At 46.9% G+C, this 13476-nt stretch overlaps 1 protein-coding gene across 1 annotated transcript in view; it reads right to left on the bottom strand.

Moving 5' to 3' along the window:
* The window catches only part of LOC140391973 (mitochondrial ornithine transporter 1-like), a 106269-nt gene extending 94631 nt beyond the window's left edge, over positions 1-11638 (bottom strand). Inside the window, exon 1 of the mRNA XM_072477079.1 lies at positions 11476-11638. The gene's annotated coding sequence lies outside the window, so the exon portion shown is untranslated. The remainder of the gene's footprint in view (positions 1-11475) is intronic.
* Between the last annotated feature and the right edge of the window lie 1838 nt (positions 11639-13476).

Here is a 13476-nt window from a genome sequence, read left to right as displayed (position 1 = left end):
GGCCAATACTCCCCCCCTCAATAATTGAGGCTGATACTGCCCTGTCAACAATTGAGGCTGACACTGTCCTGTCAATAATTTAGGCTGATACTGCCCTGTCAATAATTGAGGCTGATACTGCCATGTCAATAATTGAGGCTGATCCTGCCCTGTCAATAATTGAGGCTGGTACTGCCCTGTCAATAATTGAGGCTGATACTGCCCTGTCAACAATTGAGGCTGATACTGCTCTGTCAATAATTGAGGCTGATACTGCCATGTCAATAATTGAGGCTGACACTGCCCTGTCAATAATTGAGGCTGATACTGCCCTGTCAAGAATTGAGGCTGTTACTGCCATGTCAATAATTGAGGCTGCTACTGCCCTGTTGACAATTGAGGCTGATACTGCCATGTCAATAATTGAGGCTGATACTGCCCTGTCAATAATTGAGGCAGATACTGCCATGTCAATAATTGAGGCTGATACTGCCCTGTCAATAATTGAGGTTGATACTACCATGTCAATAATTGAGGCTGGTACTGCCCTGTCAATAATTGAGGCTGATTCTGGCATGTCAGTAATTGAGGCTGATACTGCCTTGTCAACAATTGAGGCTGATACTGCCCTGTCAATAATTGAGGCTGATACTGCCATGTCAATAATTGAGGCTGATACTGCCCTGTCAACAATTGAGGCTGATACTGCCCTGTCAATAATTGAGGCGGATACTGCCCTGTCAATAATTGAGGCTGATACTGCCCTGCCAATAATTGAGGCTGATACTGCCATGTCAATAATTGAGGCTGATACTGGCCTGTCAATAATTGAGGCTGGTACTGCCCTGTCAATAATTGAGGCTGGTACTGCCCTGTCAATAATTGAGTCTGATACTACCCTGTCAATAATTGAGGCTGATTTTGCCCCCTCAATAATTGAGGCTGATACAGCCCTGTCAATAATTGAGGCTGATACTGCCCTGTCAATAATTGAGGCCAATACTCCCCCCTCAATAATTGATGCTGATACTGCCCTGTCAATAATTGAGGCTGATACTGCCCTGTCAATAATTGAGGCTGACACTGCCCTGTCAATAATTGAGGCTGATACTGCCATGTCAATAATTGAGGCTGCTACTGCCCTGTTGACAATTGAGGCTGATACTGCCCTGTCAATAATTGAGGCTGATACTGCCCTGTCAATAATTGAGGCTGATACTGCCCTGTCAATAATTGAGGCTGATACTGCCCTGTCAATAATTGAGGCTGATACTGCCCTGCCAATAATTGAGGCTGATACTGCCATGTCAATAATTGAGGCTGATACTGGCCTGTCAATAATTGAGGCTGGTACTGCCCTGACAATAATTGAGACTGATTTTGCCCCCTCAATAATTGAGGCTGATACTGCCCTGTCAGTAATTGAGGCTGATACTGCCCTGTCAATAATTGAGGCCGATACTCCCCCGTCAAGAATTGAGGCTGATACTGCCCCGTCAATAATTGAGTCTGATACTGCCCTGTCAATAATTGAGGATGATACTGCCCTGTCAATAATTTAGGCTGATACTGCCCTGTCAATAATTGAGGCTGATACTGCCCTGTCAATAATTGAGGCTGATCCTGCCCTGCCAATAATTGAGGCTGATACTGCCATGTCAATAATTGGCGCTGGTACTGCCCTGTCAATAATTGAGGCTGACACTGCCATGTCAATAATTGAGGCGGATACTGCCCTGTCAATAATTGAGGCCGATACTGCCCTGTCAATAATTGAGGCTGATACTTCCCCCTCAATAATTGAGGCTGATACTGCCGTGTCAATAATTGAGGCTGTTACTGCCATGTCAACAATTGTGGCTGATACTGCCCTGTCAACAATTGAGGCTGATAGTTCCCTGTCAATACTTGAGGCTGATACTGTCCTGTCAATAATTGAGGCTGATACTGCCATGTCAATAATTGAGGCTGGTACTGCCCTGTCAATAATTGAGGCTGATACTGCCATGTCAATAATTGAGGCTGATACTGCCCTGTCAATAATTGAGGCTGGTACTGCCCTGTCAATAATTGAGGCTGATACTGCCCTGTCAACAATTGAGGCTGATACTGCCCTGTCAATAATTGAGGCTGATACTGCCATGTCAATAATTGAGGCTGATACTGCCCTGTCAATAATTGAGGCTGATACTGCCCTGTCAATAATTGAGGCTGATACTGCCCTGTCAATAATTGAGGCTGATACTGCCATGTCAATAATTGAGGCTGATACTGCCCTGTCGACAATTGAGGCTGATACTGCCCTGTCAATAATTGAGGCTGATACTCCCCTGTCAACAATTGAGGCTGATACTGCCATGTCAATAATTGAGGCTGATACTGCCCTGTCAACAATTGAGGCTGATACTGCCCTGTCAATAATTGAGGCTGATACTGCCCTGTCAATAATTGAGGCTGATACTGCCCCCTCAATAATTGAGGCTGATCCAGCCCTGTCAATAATTGAGGCTGATACTGCCCTGTCAATAATTGAGGCCAATACTCCCCCCTCAATAATTGAGGTAGATACTGCCCTGTCAGTAATTGAGGCTGATACTCCTCCCTCAATAATTGAGGCTGATACTGCCTCCCTGTCAATAATTGAGGCTGGTACTGCCCTGTCAATAATTGAGGCTGATACTGCCCTGTCAACAATTGAGGCTGATACTGCCCTGTCAATAATTGAGGCTGATACTCCCCCCTCAATAATTGAGGCTGACACTGCCCTGTCAATAATTGAGGCTGATACTCTCTCCCGAATAATGGTGGCAGATACAGTTCCCCCAATAAGAGACGCTGATACTTCCAATCATCGATGCTGATACTCTCCGCCCAATAACTGAGGCTGATGCTTTCCCTCTCAATAATTTAGGTTGATAATCCACCCTGAATAATTGACGCTTGTACTCCTCCCCCTCAATAATTAAAGCTGATACTCTTCCCTCAATAATTGAGGCTGATCAGCTCTCCCTCAATAATTGAGGCTGGTCCTGCTCCCCAATAATTGAGGCTGATGATCTCTCCCTCAATAATTGAGGCTGGTCCTTCTCCCCAATAATTGAGGCTGATTCCCTTCACCCCCCAATAATTTACATTGATACTCTCCCCCAATACCTGAGGCTGATACTTCCACCCAATAACTGAGGCTGATACCCTCCCCCCAATAATTCGAGGCTGATACTGCCCTATCAATAATTGAGGCTGATACTGCCCTGTCAATAATTGAGGCTGATACACCACCCTCAATAATTGAGGCTGATATTGCCCTGTCAATAATTGAGGCTGATACTGCCCTGTCAACAATTGAGGCTGATACTCCCACCTCAATAATAGAGGCTGATACTGCCCTGTCAACAATTGAGGCTGATCAGCCCTGTCAATAATTGAGGCTGATACTGCCCTGTCAATAATTGAGGCTGATACTGCCCTGTCAATAATTGAGCTGATACTCCCCCCTCAATAATTGCGGCTGATATTGCCCTGTCAATAATTGAGGCTGGTACTGCCCTGTCAGTAATTGAGGCTGATACTGCCCTGTCAATAATTGAGGCTGATACTCCCCCCTCAATAATTGAGGCTGATATTGCCCTGTCAATAATTGAGGCTGATTTTGCCCCCTCAATAATTGAGGCTGATACAGCCCTGTCAATAATTGAGGCGGATACTGCCCTGCCAATAATTGAGGCTGATACTGCCCTGCCAATAATTGAGGCTGATACAGCCATGTCAATAATTGAGGCTGATACTGGCCTGTCAATAATTGAGGCTGGTACTGCCATGTCAATAATTGAGGCTGATACTGGCCTGTCAATAATTGAGGCTGGTACTGCCCTGTCAATAATTGAGGCTGGTACTGCCCCCTCAATAATTGAGGCTGATACAACCCTGTCAATAATTGAGGCTGATACTCCCCTGTCAATAATAGAGGCCAATACTCACCCCCTCAATAATTGAGGCTGATACTGCCCTGTCAACAATTGAGGCTGACACTGTCCTGTCAATAATTTAGGCTGATACTGCCCTGTCAATAATTGAGGCTGATACTGCCATGTCAATAATTGAGGCTGATCCTGCCCTGTCAATAATTGAGGCTGGTACTGCCCTGTCAATAATTGAGGCTGATACTGCCCTGTCAACAATTGAGGCTGATACTGCTCTGTCAATAATTGAGGCTGATACTGCCATGTCAATAATTGAGGCTGATACTGCCCTGTCAAGAATTGAGGCTGATAGTGCCCTGTCAATAATTGAGGCTGATACTGCCATGTCAATAATTGAGGCAGATACTGCCATGTCAATAATTGTGGCTGATACTGCCCTGTCAATAATTGAGGCTGATACTGTCCTGCCAATAATTGAGGCTGATAGTGCCCTGTCAATAATTGAGGTTGATACTACCATGTCAATAATTGAGGCTGGTACTGCCCTGTCAATAATTGAGGCTGATTCTGGCATGTCAGTAATTGAGGCTGATACTGCCCTGTCAACAATTGAGGCTGATACTGCCCTGTCAATAATTGAGGCTGATACTGCCATGTCAATAATTGAGGCTGATACTGCCCTGTCAACAATTGAGGCTGATACTGCCCTGTCAATAATTGAGGCGGATACTGCCCTGTCAATAATTGAGGCTGATACTGCCCTGCCAATAATTGAGGCTGATACTGCCATGTCAATAATTGAGGCTGATACTGGCCTGTCAATAATTGAGGCTGGTACTGCCCTGTCAATAATTGAGGCTGGTACTGCCCTGTCAATAATTGAGGCTGATACTGCCCTGTCAATAATTGAGGCTGATTTTGCCCCCTCAATAATTGAGGCTGATACAGCCCTGTCAATAATTGAGGCTGATACTGCCCTGTCAATAATTGAGGCCAATACTCCCCCCTCAATAATTGAGGCTGATACTGCCCTGTCAATAATTGAGGCTGATACTGCCCTGTCAATAATTGAGGCTGACACTGCCCTGCCAATAATTGAGGCTGATACTGCCATGTCAATAATTGAGGCTGCTACTGCCCTGTTGACAATTGAGGCTGATACTGCCCTGTCAATAATTGAGGCTGATACTGCCCTGTCAATAATTGAGGCTGATATTGCCCTGTCAAGAATTGAGGCTGTTACTGCCATGTCAATAATTGAGGCTGCTACTGCCCTGTTGACAATTGAGGCTGATACTTGATTGTCAAGAATTGAGGCTGTTACTGCCATGTCAATAATTGAGGCTGCTACTGCCCTGTTGACAATTGAGGCAGATACTGCCCTGTCAATAATTGAGGCTGATACTGCCCTGTCAAGAATTGAGGCTGTTACTGCCATGTCAATAATTGAGGCTGCTACTGCCCTGTTGACAATTGAGGCTGATACTTGATTGTCAAGAATTGAGGCTGTTACTGCCATGTCAATAATTGAGGCTGCTACTGCCCTGTTGACAATTGAGGCAGATACTGCCATGTCAATAATTGAGGCTGCTACTGCCCTGTTGACAATTGAGGCTGATACTGCCCTGTCAAGAATTGAGGCTGATACTGCCATGTCAATAATTGAGGCTGATACTGCCCTGTCAATAATTGAGGCAGATACTCCCCCCTCAATAATTGAGGAAGATACTGCCCTGTCAATAATTGAGGCTGATACTGCCTCCCTGTCAATAATTGAGGCTGGTACTGCCCTGTCAATAATTGAGGCTGATACTGCCCTGTCAACAATTGAGGCTGATACTGCCCTGTCAATAATTGAGGCTGATACGCCCCCCTCAATAATTGAGGCTGACACTGCCCTGTCAATAATTGAGGCTGATACTCTCTCCCGAATAATGGTGGCAGATACAGTTCCCCCAATAAGAGACGCTGATACTTCCAATCATCGATGCTGATACTCTCCGCCCAATAACTGAGGCTGATGCTTTCCCTCTCAATAATTTAGGTTGATAATCCACCCTGAATAATTGAGGCTTGTACTCCTCCCCCTCAATAATTAAAGCTGATACTCTTCCCTCAATAATTGAGGCTGATCAGCTCTCCCTCAATAATTGAGGCTGGTCCTGCTCCCCAATAATTGAGGCTGATGATCTCTCCCTCAATAATTGAGGCTGGTCCTTCTCCCCAATTATTGAGGCTGATTCCCTTCACCCCCCAATAATTTACATTGATACTCTCCCCCAATACCTGAGGTTGATACTTCCCCCCAATAACTGAGGCTGATACCCTCCCCCCAATAATTCGAGGCTGATACTGCCCTATCAATAATTGAGGCTGATACTGCCCTGTCAATAATTGAGGCTGATACACCACCCTCAATAATTGAGGCTGATATTGCCCTGTCAATAATTGAGGCTGATACTGCCCTGTCAACAATTGAGGCTGATACTCCCACCTCAATAATAGAGGCTGATACTGCCCTGTCAACAATTGAGGCTGATCAGCCCTGTCAATAATTGAGGCTGATACTGCCCTGTCAATAATTGAGGCTGATACTGCCCTGTCAATAATTGAGCTGATACTCCCCCCTCAATAATTGCGGCTGATATTGCCCTGTCAATAATTGAGGCTGGTACTGCCCTGTCAGTAATTGAGGCTGATACTGCCCTGTCAATAATTGAGGCTGATACTCCCCCCTCAATAATTGAGGCTGATACTGCCCTGTCAATAATTGAGGCTGATTTTGCCCCCTCAATAATTGAGGCTGATACAGCCCTGTCAATAATTGAGGCGGATACTGCCCTGCCAATAATTGAGGCTGATACTGCCCTGCCAATAATTGAGGCTGATACTGCCATGTCAATAATTGAGGCTGATACTGGCCTGTCAATAATTGAGGCTGGTACTGCCATGTCAATAATTGAGGCTGATACTGGCCTGTCAATAATTGAGGCTGGTACTGCCCTGTCAATAATTGAGGCTGGTACTGCCCCCTCAATAATTGAGGCTGATACAACCCTGTCAATAATTGAGGCTGATACTCCCCTGTCAATAATAGAGGCCAATACTCCCCCCCTCAATAATTGAGGCTGATACTGCCCTGTCAACAATTGAGGCTGACACTGTCCTGTCAATAATTTAGGCTGATACTGCCCTGTCAATAATTGAGGCTGATACTGCCATGTCAATAATTGAGGCTGATCCTGCCCTGTCAATAATTGAGGCTGGTACTGCCCTGTCAATAATTGAGGCTGATACTGCCCTGTCAACAATTGAGGCTGATACTGCTCTGTCAATAATTGAGGCTGATACTGCCATGTCAATAATTGAGGCTGATACTGCCCTGTCAAGAATTGAGGCTGATAGTGCCCTGTCAATAATTGAGGCTGATACTGCCATGTCAATAATTGAGGCAGATACTGCCATGTCAATAATTGTGGCTGATACTGCCCTGTCAATAATTGAGGCTGATACTGTCCTGCCAATAATTGAGGCTGATAGTGCCCTGTCAATAATTGAGGTTGATACTACCATGTCAATAATTGAGGCTGGTACTGCCCTGTCAATAATTGAGGCTGATTCTGGCATGTCAGTAATTGAGGCTGATACTGCCCTGTCAACAATTGAGGCTGATACTGCCCTGTCAATAATTGAGGCTGATACACCACCCTCAATAATTGAGGCTGATACTGCCCTGTCAACAATTGAGGCTGATACTGCCCTGTCAATAATTGAGGCGGATACTGCCCTGTCAATAATTGAGGCTGATACTGCCCTGCCAATAATTGAGGCTGATACTGCCATGTCAATAATTGAGGCTGATACTGGCCTGTCAATAATTGAGGCTGGTACAGCCCTGTCAATAATTGAGGCTGGTACTGCCCTGTCAATAATTGAGGCTGGTACTGCCCTGACAATAATTGAGACTGATTTTGCCCCCTCAATAATTGAGGCTGATACTGCCCTGTCAGTAATTGAGGCTGATACTGCCCTGTCAATAATTGAGGTCGATACTCCCCCGTCAAGAATTGAGGCTGATACTGCCCCGTCAATAATTGAGTCTGATACTGCCCTGTCAATAATTGAGGATGATACTGCCCTGTCAATAATTTAGGCTGATACTGCCCTGTCAATAATTGAGGCTGATACTGCCCTGTCAATAATTGAGGCTGATACTGCCCTGCCAATAATTGAGGCTGATACTGCCATGTCAATAATTGGCGCTGGTACTGCCCTGTCAATAATTGAGGCTGACACTGCCATGTCAATAATTGAGGCGGATACTGCCCTGTCAATAATTGAGGTGGATACTGCCCTGTCAATAATTGAGGCTGATACTCCTCCCTCAATAATTGAGGCTGATAGTTCCCTGTCAATACTTGAGGCTGATACTGTCCTGTCAATAATTGAGGCTGATACTGCCATGTCAATAATTGAGGCTGGTACTGCCCTGTCAATAATTGAGGCTGATACTGCCATGTCAATAATTGAGGCTGATACTGCCCTGTCAATAATTGAGGCTGGTACTGCCCTGTCAATAATTAAGGCTGATACTGCCCTGTCAACAATTGAGGCTGATACTGCCCTGTCAATAATTGAGGCTGATACTGCCATGTCAATAATTGAGGCTGATACTGCCCTGTCAATAATTGAGGCTGATACTGCCCTGTCAATAATTGAGGCTGATACTGCCCTGTCAATAATTGAGGCTGATACTGCCATGTCAATAATTGAGGCTGATACTGCCCTGTCGACAATTGAGGCTGATACTGCCCTGTCAATAATTGAGGCTGATACTGCCCTGTCAATAATTGAGGCTGATACTGCCCCCTCAATAATTGAGGCTGATCCAACCCTGTCAATAATTGAGGCTGATACTGCCCTGTCAATAATTGAGGCCAATACTCCCCCCTCAATAATTGAGGTAGATACTGCCCTGTCAATAATTGAGGCTGATACTCCTCCCTCAATAATTGAGGCTGATACTGCCTCCCTGTCAATAATTGAGGCTGGTACTGCCCTGTCAATAATTGAGGCTGATACTGCCCTGTCAACAATTGAGGCTGATACTGCCCTGTCAATAATTGAGGCTGATACTCCCCCCTCAATAATTGAGGCTGACACTGCCCTGTCAATAATTGAGGCTGATACTCTCTCCCGAATAATGGTGGCAGATACAGTTCCCCCAATAAGAGACGCTGATACTTCCAATCATTGATGCTGATACTCTCCGCCCAATAACTGAGGCTGATGCTTTCCCTCTCAATAATTTAGGTTGATAATCCACCCTGAATAATTGAGGCTTGTACTCTTCCCCCTCAATAATTAAAGCTGATACTCTTCCCTCAATAATTGAGGCTGATCAGCTCTCCCTCAATAATTGAGGCTGGCCGTGCTCCCCAATAATTGAGGCTGATGATCTCTCCCTCAATAATTGAGGCTGGTCCTTCTCCCCAATAATTGAGGCTGATTCCCTTCACCCCCCAATAATTTACATTGATACTCTCCCCCAATAACTGAGGCTGATACTTCCCCCCAATAACTGAGGCTGATACCCTCCCCCCAATAATTCGAGGCTGATACTGCCCTATCAATAATTGAGGCTGATACTGCCCTGTCAATAATTGAGGCTGATACACCACCCTCAATAATTGAGGCTGATATTGCCCTGTCAATAATTGAGGCTGATACTGCCCTGTCAACAATTGAGGCTGATACTCCCACCTCAATAATAGAGGCTGATACTGCCCTGTCAACAATTGAGGCTGATCAGCCCTGTCAATAATTGAGGCTGATACTGCCCTGTCAATAATTGAGGCTGATACTGCCCTGTCAATAATTGAGCTGATACTCCCCCCTCAATAATTGCGGCTGATATTGCCCTGTCAATAATTGAGGCTGGTACTGCCCTGTCAGTAATTGAGGCTGATACTGCCCTGTCAATAATTGAGGCTGATACTCTCCCCTCAATAATTGAGGCTGATACTGCCCTGTCAATAATTGAGGCTGATACACCCCCCTCAATTATTGAGGCTGATATTGCCCTGTCAATAATTGAGGCTGATACTTTCCTGTCAACAATTGAGGCTGATACTGCCCTGTCAATAATTGAGGCTGATCAGCCCTGCCAATAATTGAGGCTGATACTGCCCAGTCAATAATTGAGGCTGATACTGCCCCGTCAATAATTGAGGCTGATATTGCCCTGTCAATAATTGAGGCTGGTACTGCCCTGTCAATAATTGAGGCTGATACTGCCCTGTCAATAATTGAGGCTGATCAGCCCTTCCAATAATTGAGGCTGATACTCCCCTGTCAATAATTGAGGCTGATCAGCCCTGCCAATATTTGAGGCTGATACTGCCCTGTCAATAATTGAGGCTGATACTGCCCCGTCAATAATTGAGGCTGATACTACCCTGTCAGTAATTGAGGCTGATACTGCCCTGTCAATCATTGAGGCTGATACTCCCCCCTCAATAATTGAGGCTGATACTGCCCTGTCAACAATTGAGGCTGATACTGCCCTGTCAATAATTGAGGCTGATACTACCCTGTCAATAATTGAGGCTGATACTGCCCTGTCAATAATTGAGGCTGATACTACCCTGTCAGTAATTGAGGCTGATACTGCCCTGTCAATAATTGAGGCTGATACTCCCCCTCAATAATTGAGGCTGATACTGCCCTGTCAATAATTGAGGCTGATACTGCCCTGTCAATAATTGAGGCTGATACTACCCTGTCAATAATTGAGGCTGATACTGCCCTGTCAATAATTGAGGCTGATACTACCCTGTCAATAATTGAGGCTGATACTGTCCTGTCAGTAATTGAGGCTGATACTGCCCTGTCAATAATTGAGGCTGATACTGCCCTGTCAATAATTGAGGCTGATACGCCCCCCCCCTCAACAATTGAGGCTGATACTCCCCTCAATAATTGAGGCTAATACTGCCCTGTCAATAATTGAGGCCGATACTGCCCTGTTAACAATTGAGGCTGATACTGCCGTGTCAATAATTGAAGCTGATGCTCTGCCCCATAATTGAGCCCCACCCCCGCCAGGGAGGTGTTTGAACAAATTGCTTTGTATTCATCTCCAGTGAGACTACGCTTTTGCAGATTTCGATTGGAGCAACGTGGTGCTTTGATCAGCCCTTATAGCATTTAGGAAGACAGGAGTGCATTGTTCAGGCTGCAGGAGTTGAGAAGCTGTGTCGGGTTTCAATGGGCATTGTCCCGTAGTCGGTGACAGCAGGGTTGCAGCAGGGACAGCTTCCACCCCCCTCCCTCCCCAGCTCCTGAAAGGAGCGGACCGCACTCAACCTCCAACAAAGGCGAATTATTTATAGACTATCAACGTCAACCTCTACGTTATGTTGCTTTTGCAAACATATCAGTTGGCTGTGTTGGTTAAGTCCTGATACATTCAAGAAGGAATCGCAACACCCCTCCCCCACTGCTTCGCCCCGAATTCCCCGGTGTGGTTTCAAACTCTCTCAGTAAATGATAAAGATGACAGGACTCCACTTACAGTTATGTATCCATGCAGCTGTTGTGGAAAGTCCCTTTGCTTCCGCTTATCTATTTATGTTTGCCTGGCTTTAATTTAGGAATTGAAGTGAAAAGAATATGCACCCAGGACATGCTGCTCTGCGAGTCACCGCCACCTCGCTGTTCGGAGGAGTTGCTTCCTCAATCGCTCTGAGCCAAATGCCAGCCTTCAATTTGCAAAGGATTGTGAAACTCCTATCCGCATGTTGGCTAACATTCATATGGAAAGCAACTGGGATGGGCATCTTTTTCACAAGGACTGTTTGACTTGATGATTGGGCATGTCCTTCCTAGAATGGGAAACTCTCAATTAACAGAATTACGTGCATAGAATCATAGAACATACAATGCAGAAGGAGGCCATTCGGCCCATCGAGTCTGCACCGGCTCTTGGAAAAAGCACCCCACTTAACCCACGCCTCCACCCTACCCCCAGTAACCCAACTGAACCTAACCACTCTAAGGGCAATTTAGCATGGCCAATCCACCTACCCTGCACATCTTTGGACTGTGGGAGGAAGCCGGAGCACCCAGAGGAAACCCACGCAGTCACGGGGAGAGTGTGCAGACTCCGCACAGACAGTGACCCAAGCCGGGAATCGATCCTGGAGCTGTAAAGCAACTGTGCTAATCACTGTGCTACCGTGCAGATTTAAGTCTGACAATTCTGTGAACTGTGTCTAGACTCTTGTGGTAGTCACCACTGATGTATATATTAGGTGTTTTGTGGTAAGGCCCTGTACTACAGGTACGGGGGTAGTTCCCTGCCTGCTGGCTCCGCCCAGTAGGCGGAGTATAAATATGTGCGCTCCTCATACAGCAGCCATTTCGCCAGCTGCTGTAGGAGGCCACACATCTTAGTGTAATAAAGCCTCGATTGCATCCAACTCTCGTCTTTGTGTAATTGATCGTGCATCAATTTATTACACTAAAGTTTTCAGAAGATGGACCTCCGCATCAAGCCGGATTGCCTGCAGCTGGATCCGCAATCAGGCAACGCGAAAAGGACTCTGAACATTGGCTAGCCTGTTTCAAAGCTTACATCAGGTCTGCACCAGACCCAATTCCGGAAGCTCAGAAGATTCAGATCCTCGACACGCGGCTGAGCTCCAACGTCTTTCCACTTATCCAGGACGCGCCGACCTACGAAGACGTCATGGCGCTACTGAAGGAAAATTACTCTCAGCGGACTAACACGCTCTACGCCAGACACATCCTCTCCACTCATAGTCAACTTCCTGGTGAGTCAGTGGAAGATTTCTGGCATGCCCGATTCCCCTAGTTAGAGACTGTGACTGTCAGGCCGTCTCGGCCACGGAACACTCGAACCTGCTCATGAGAGACGCTTTCGTTACAGGCATAGGGTCGGATTACATCCGCCAGTGCCTCTTAGAAGGGGGCACGCTCGACCTCGCGGCAACCACAAAGCTAGCGCTCTCGCTGACGGTCGCTTCGCGCAACATCCAGGCCTGCACCCCCGGCCGCGAGACCCACCCCTCCTACGCATCGTGGACTCCACAGATGGCCGCCACATCGGGGACCCCACTCAGCCAACCCCACACCTGTGCCGCGCGGCAGCCAACCAACCCCGGGGTCCCCAAATGTTACTTCTGTGGGCAGCCAAAACACCCCGGACAACACTGCCCGGCCCGGAGCGCCCTTTGCAAGGCCTGCGGCAAGAAGGGACACTTCGCTGCGGTGTGGAGGGCCCGCGCAGTCGCCGCTATTGTTCTGACCGCCCGCCCCCCCACGTACGGCCAGTGGGTGCCGCCATCTTCCCCTCCCTGACCACGTGCAGCCCATGGGCGCCGCCATCCTGTTCGACCCCCACCACGTGCGGCCTGTGGGCGCCGCCATCTTGTTCGAACTCCACCACGTGCGGCCCGTGGGCGCCAACATGTTGTCCTCCCCAGGATCATCAGGTGCCGCCATCTTGTTTCCCCCACGACATGTGCGGCACGTGGACACCGCCATCGTACCA

Source organism: Scyliorhinus torazame, chromosome 15 (assembly GCF_047496885.1).
Source record: "Scyliorhinus torazame isolate Kashiwa2021f chromosome 15, sScyTor2.1, whole genome shotgun sequence".
NCBI classification, from domain to species: Eukaryota; Metazoa; Chordata; class Chondrichthyes; order Carcharhiniformes; family Scyliorhinidae; genus Scyliorhinus; species Scyliorhinus torazame.
The sequence above is the reverse complement of the archived record's forward strand: the minus strand, read 5'-3'. Positions and strand labels throughout refer to the sequence as shown.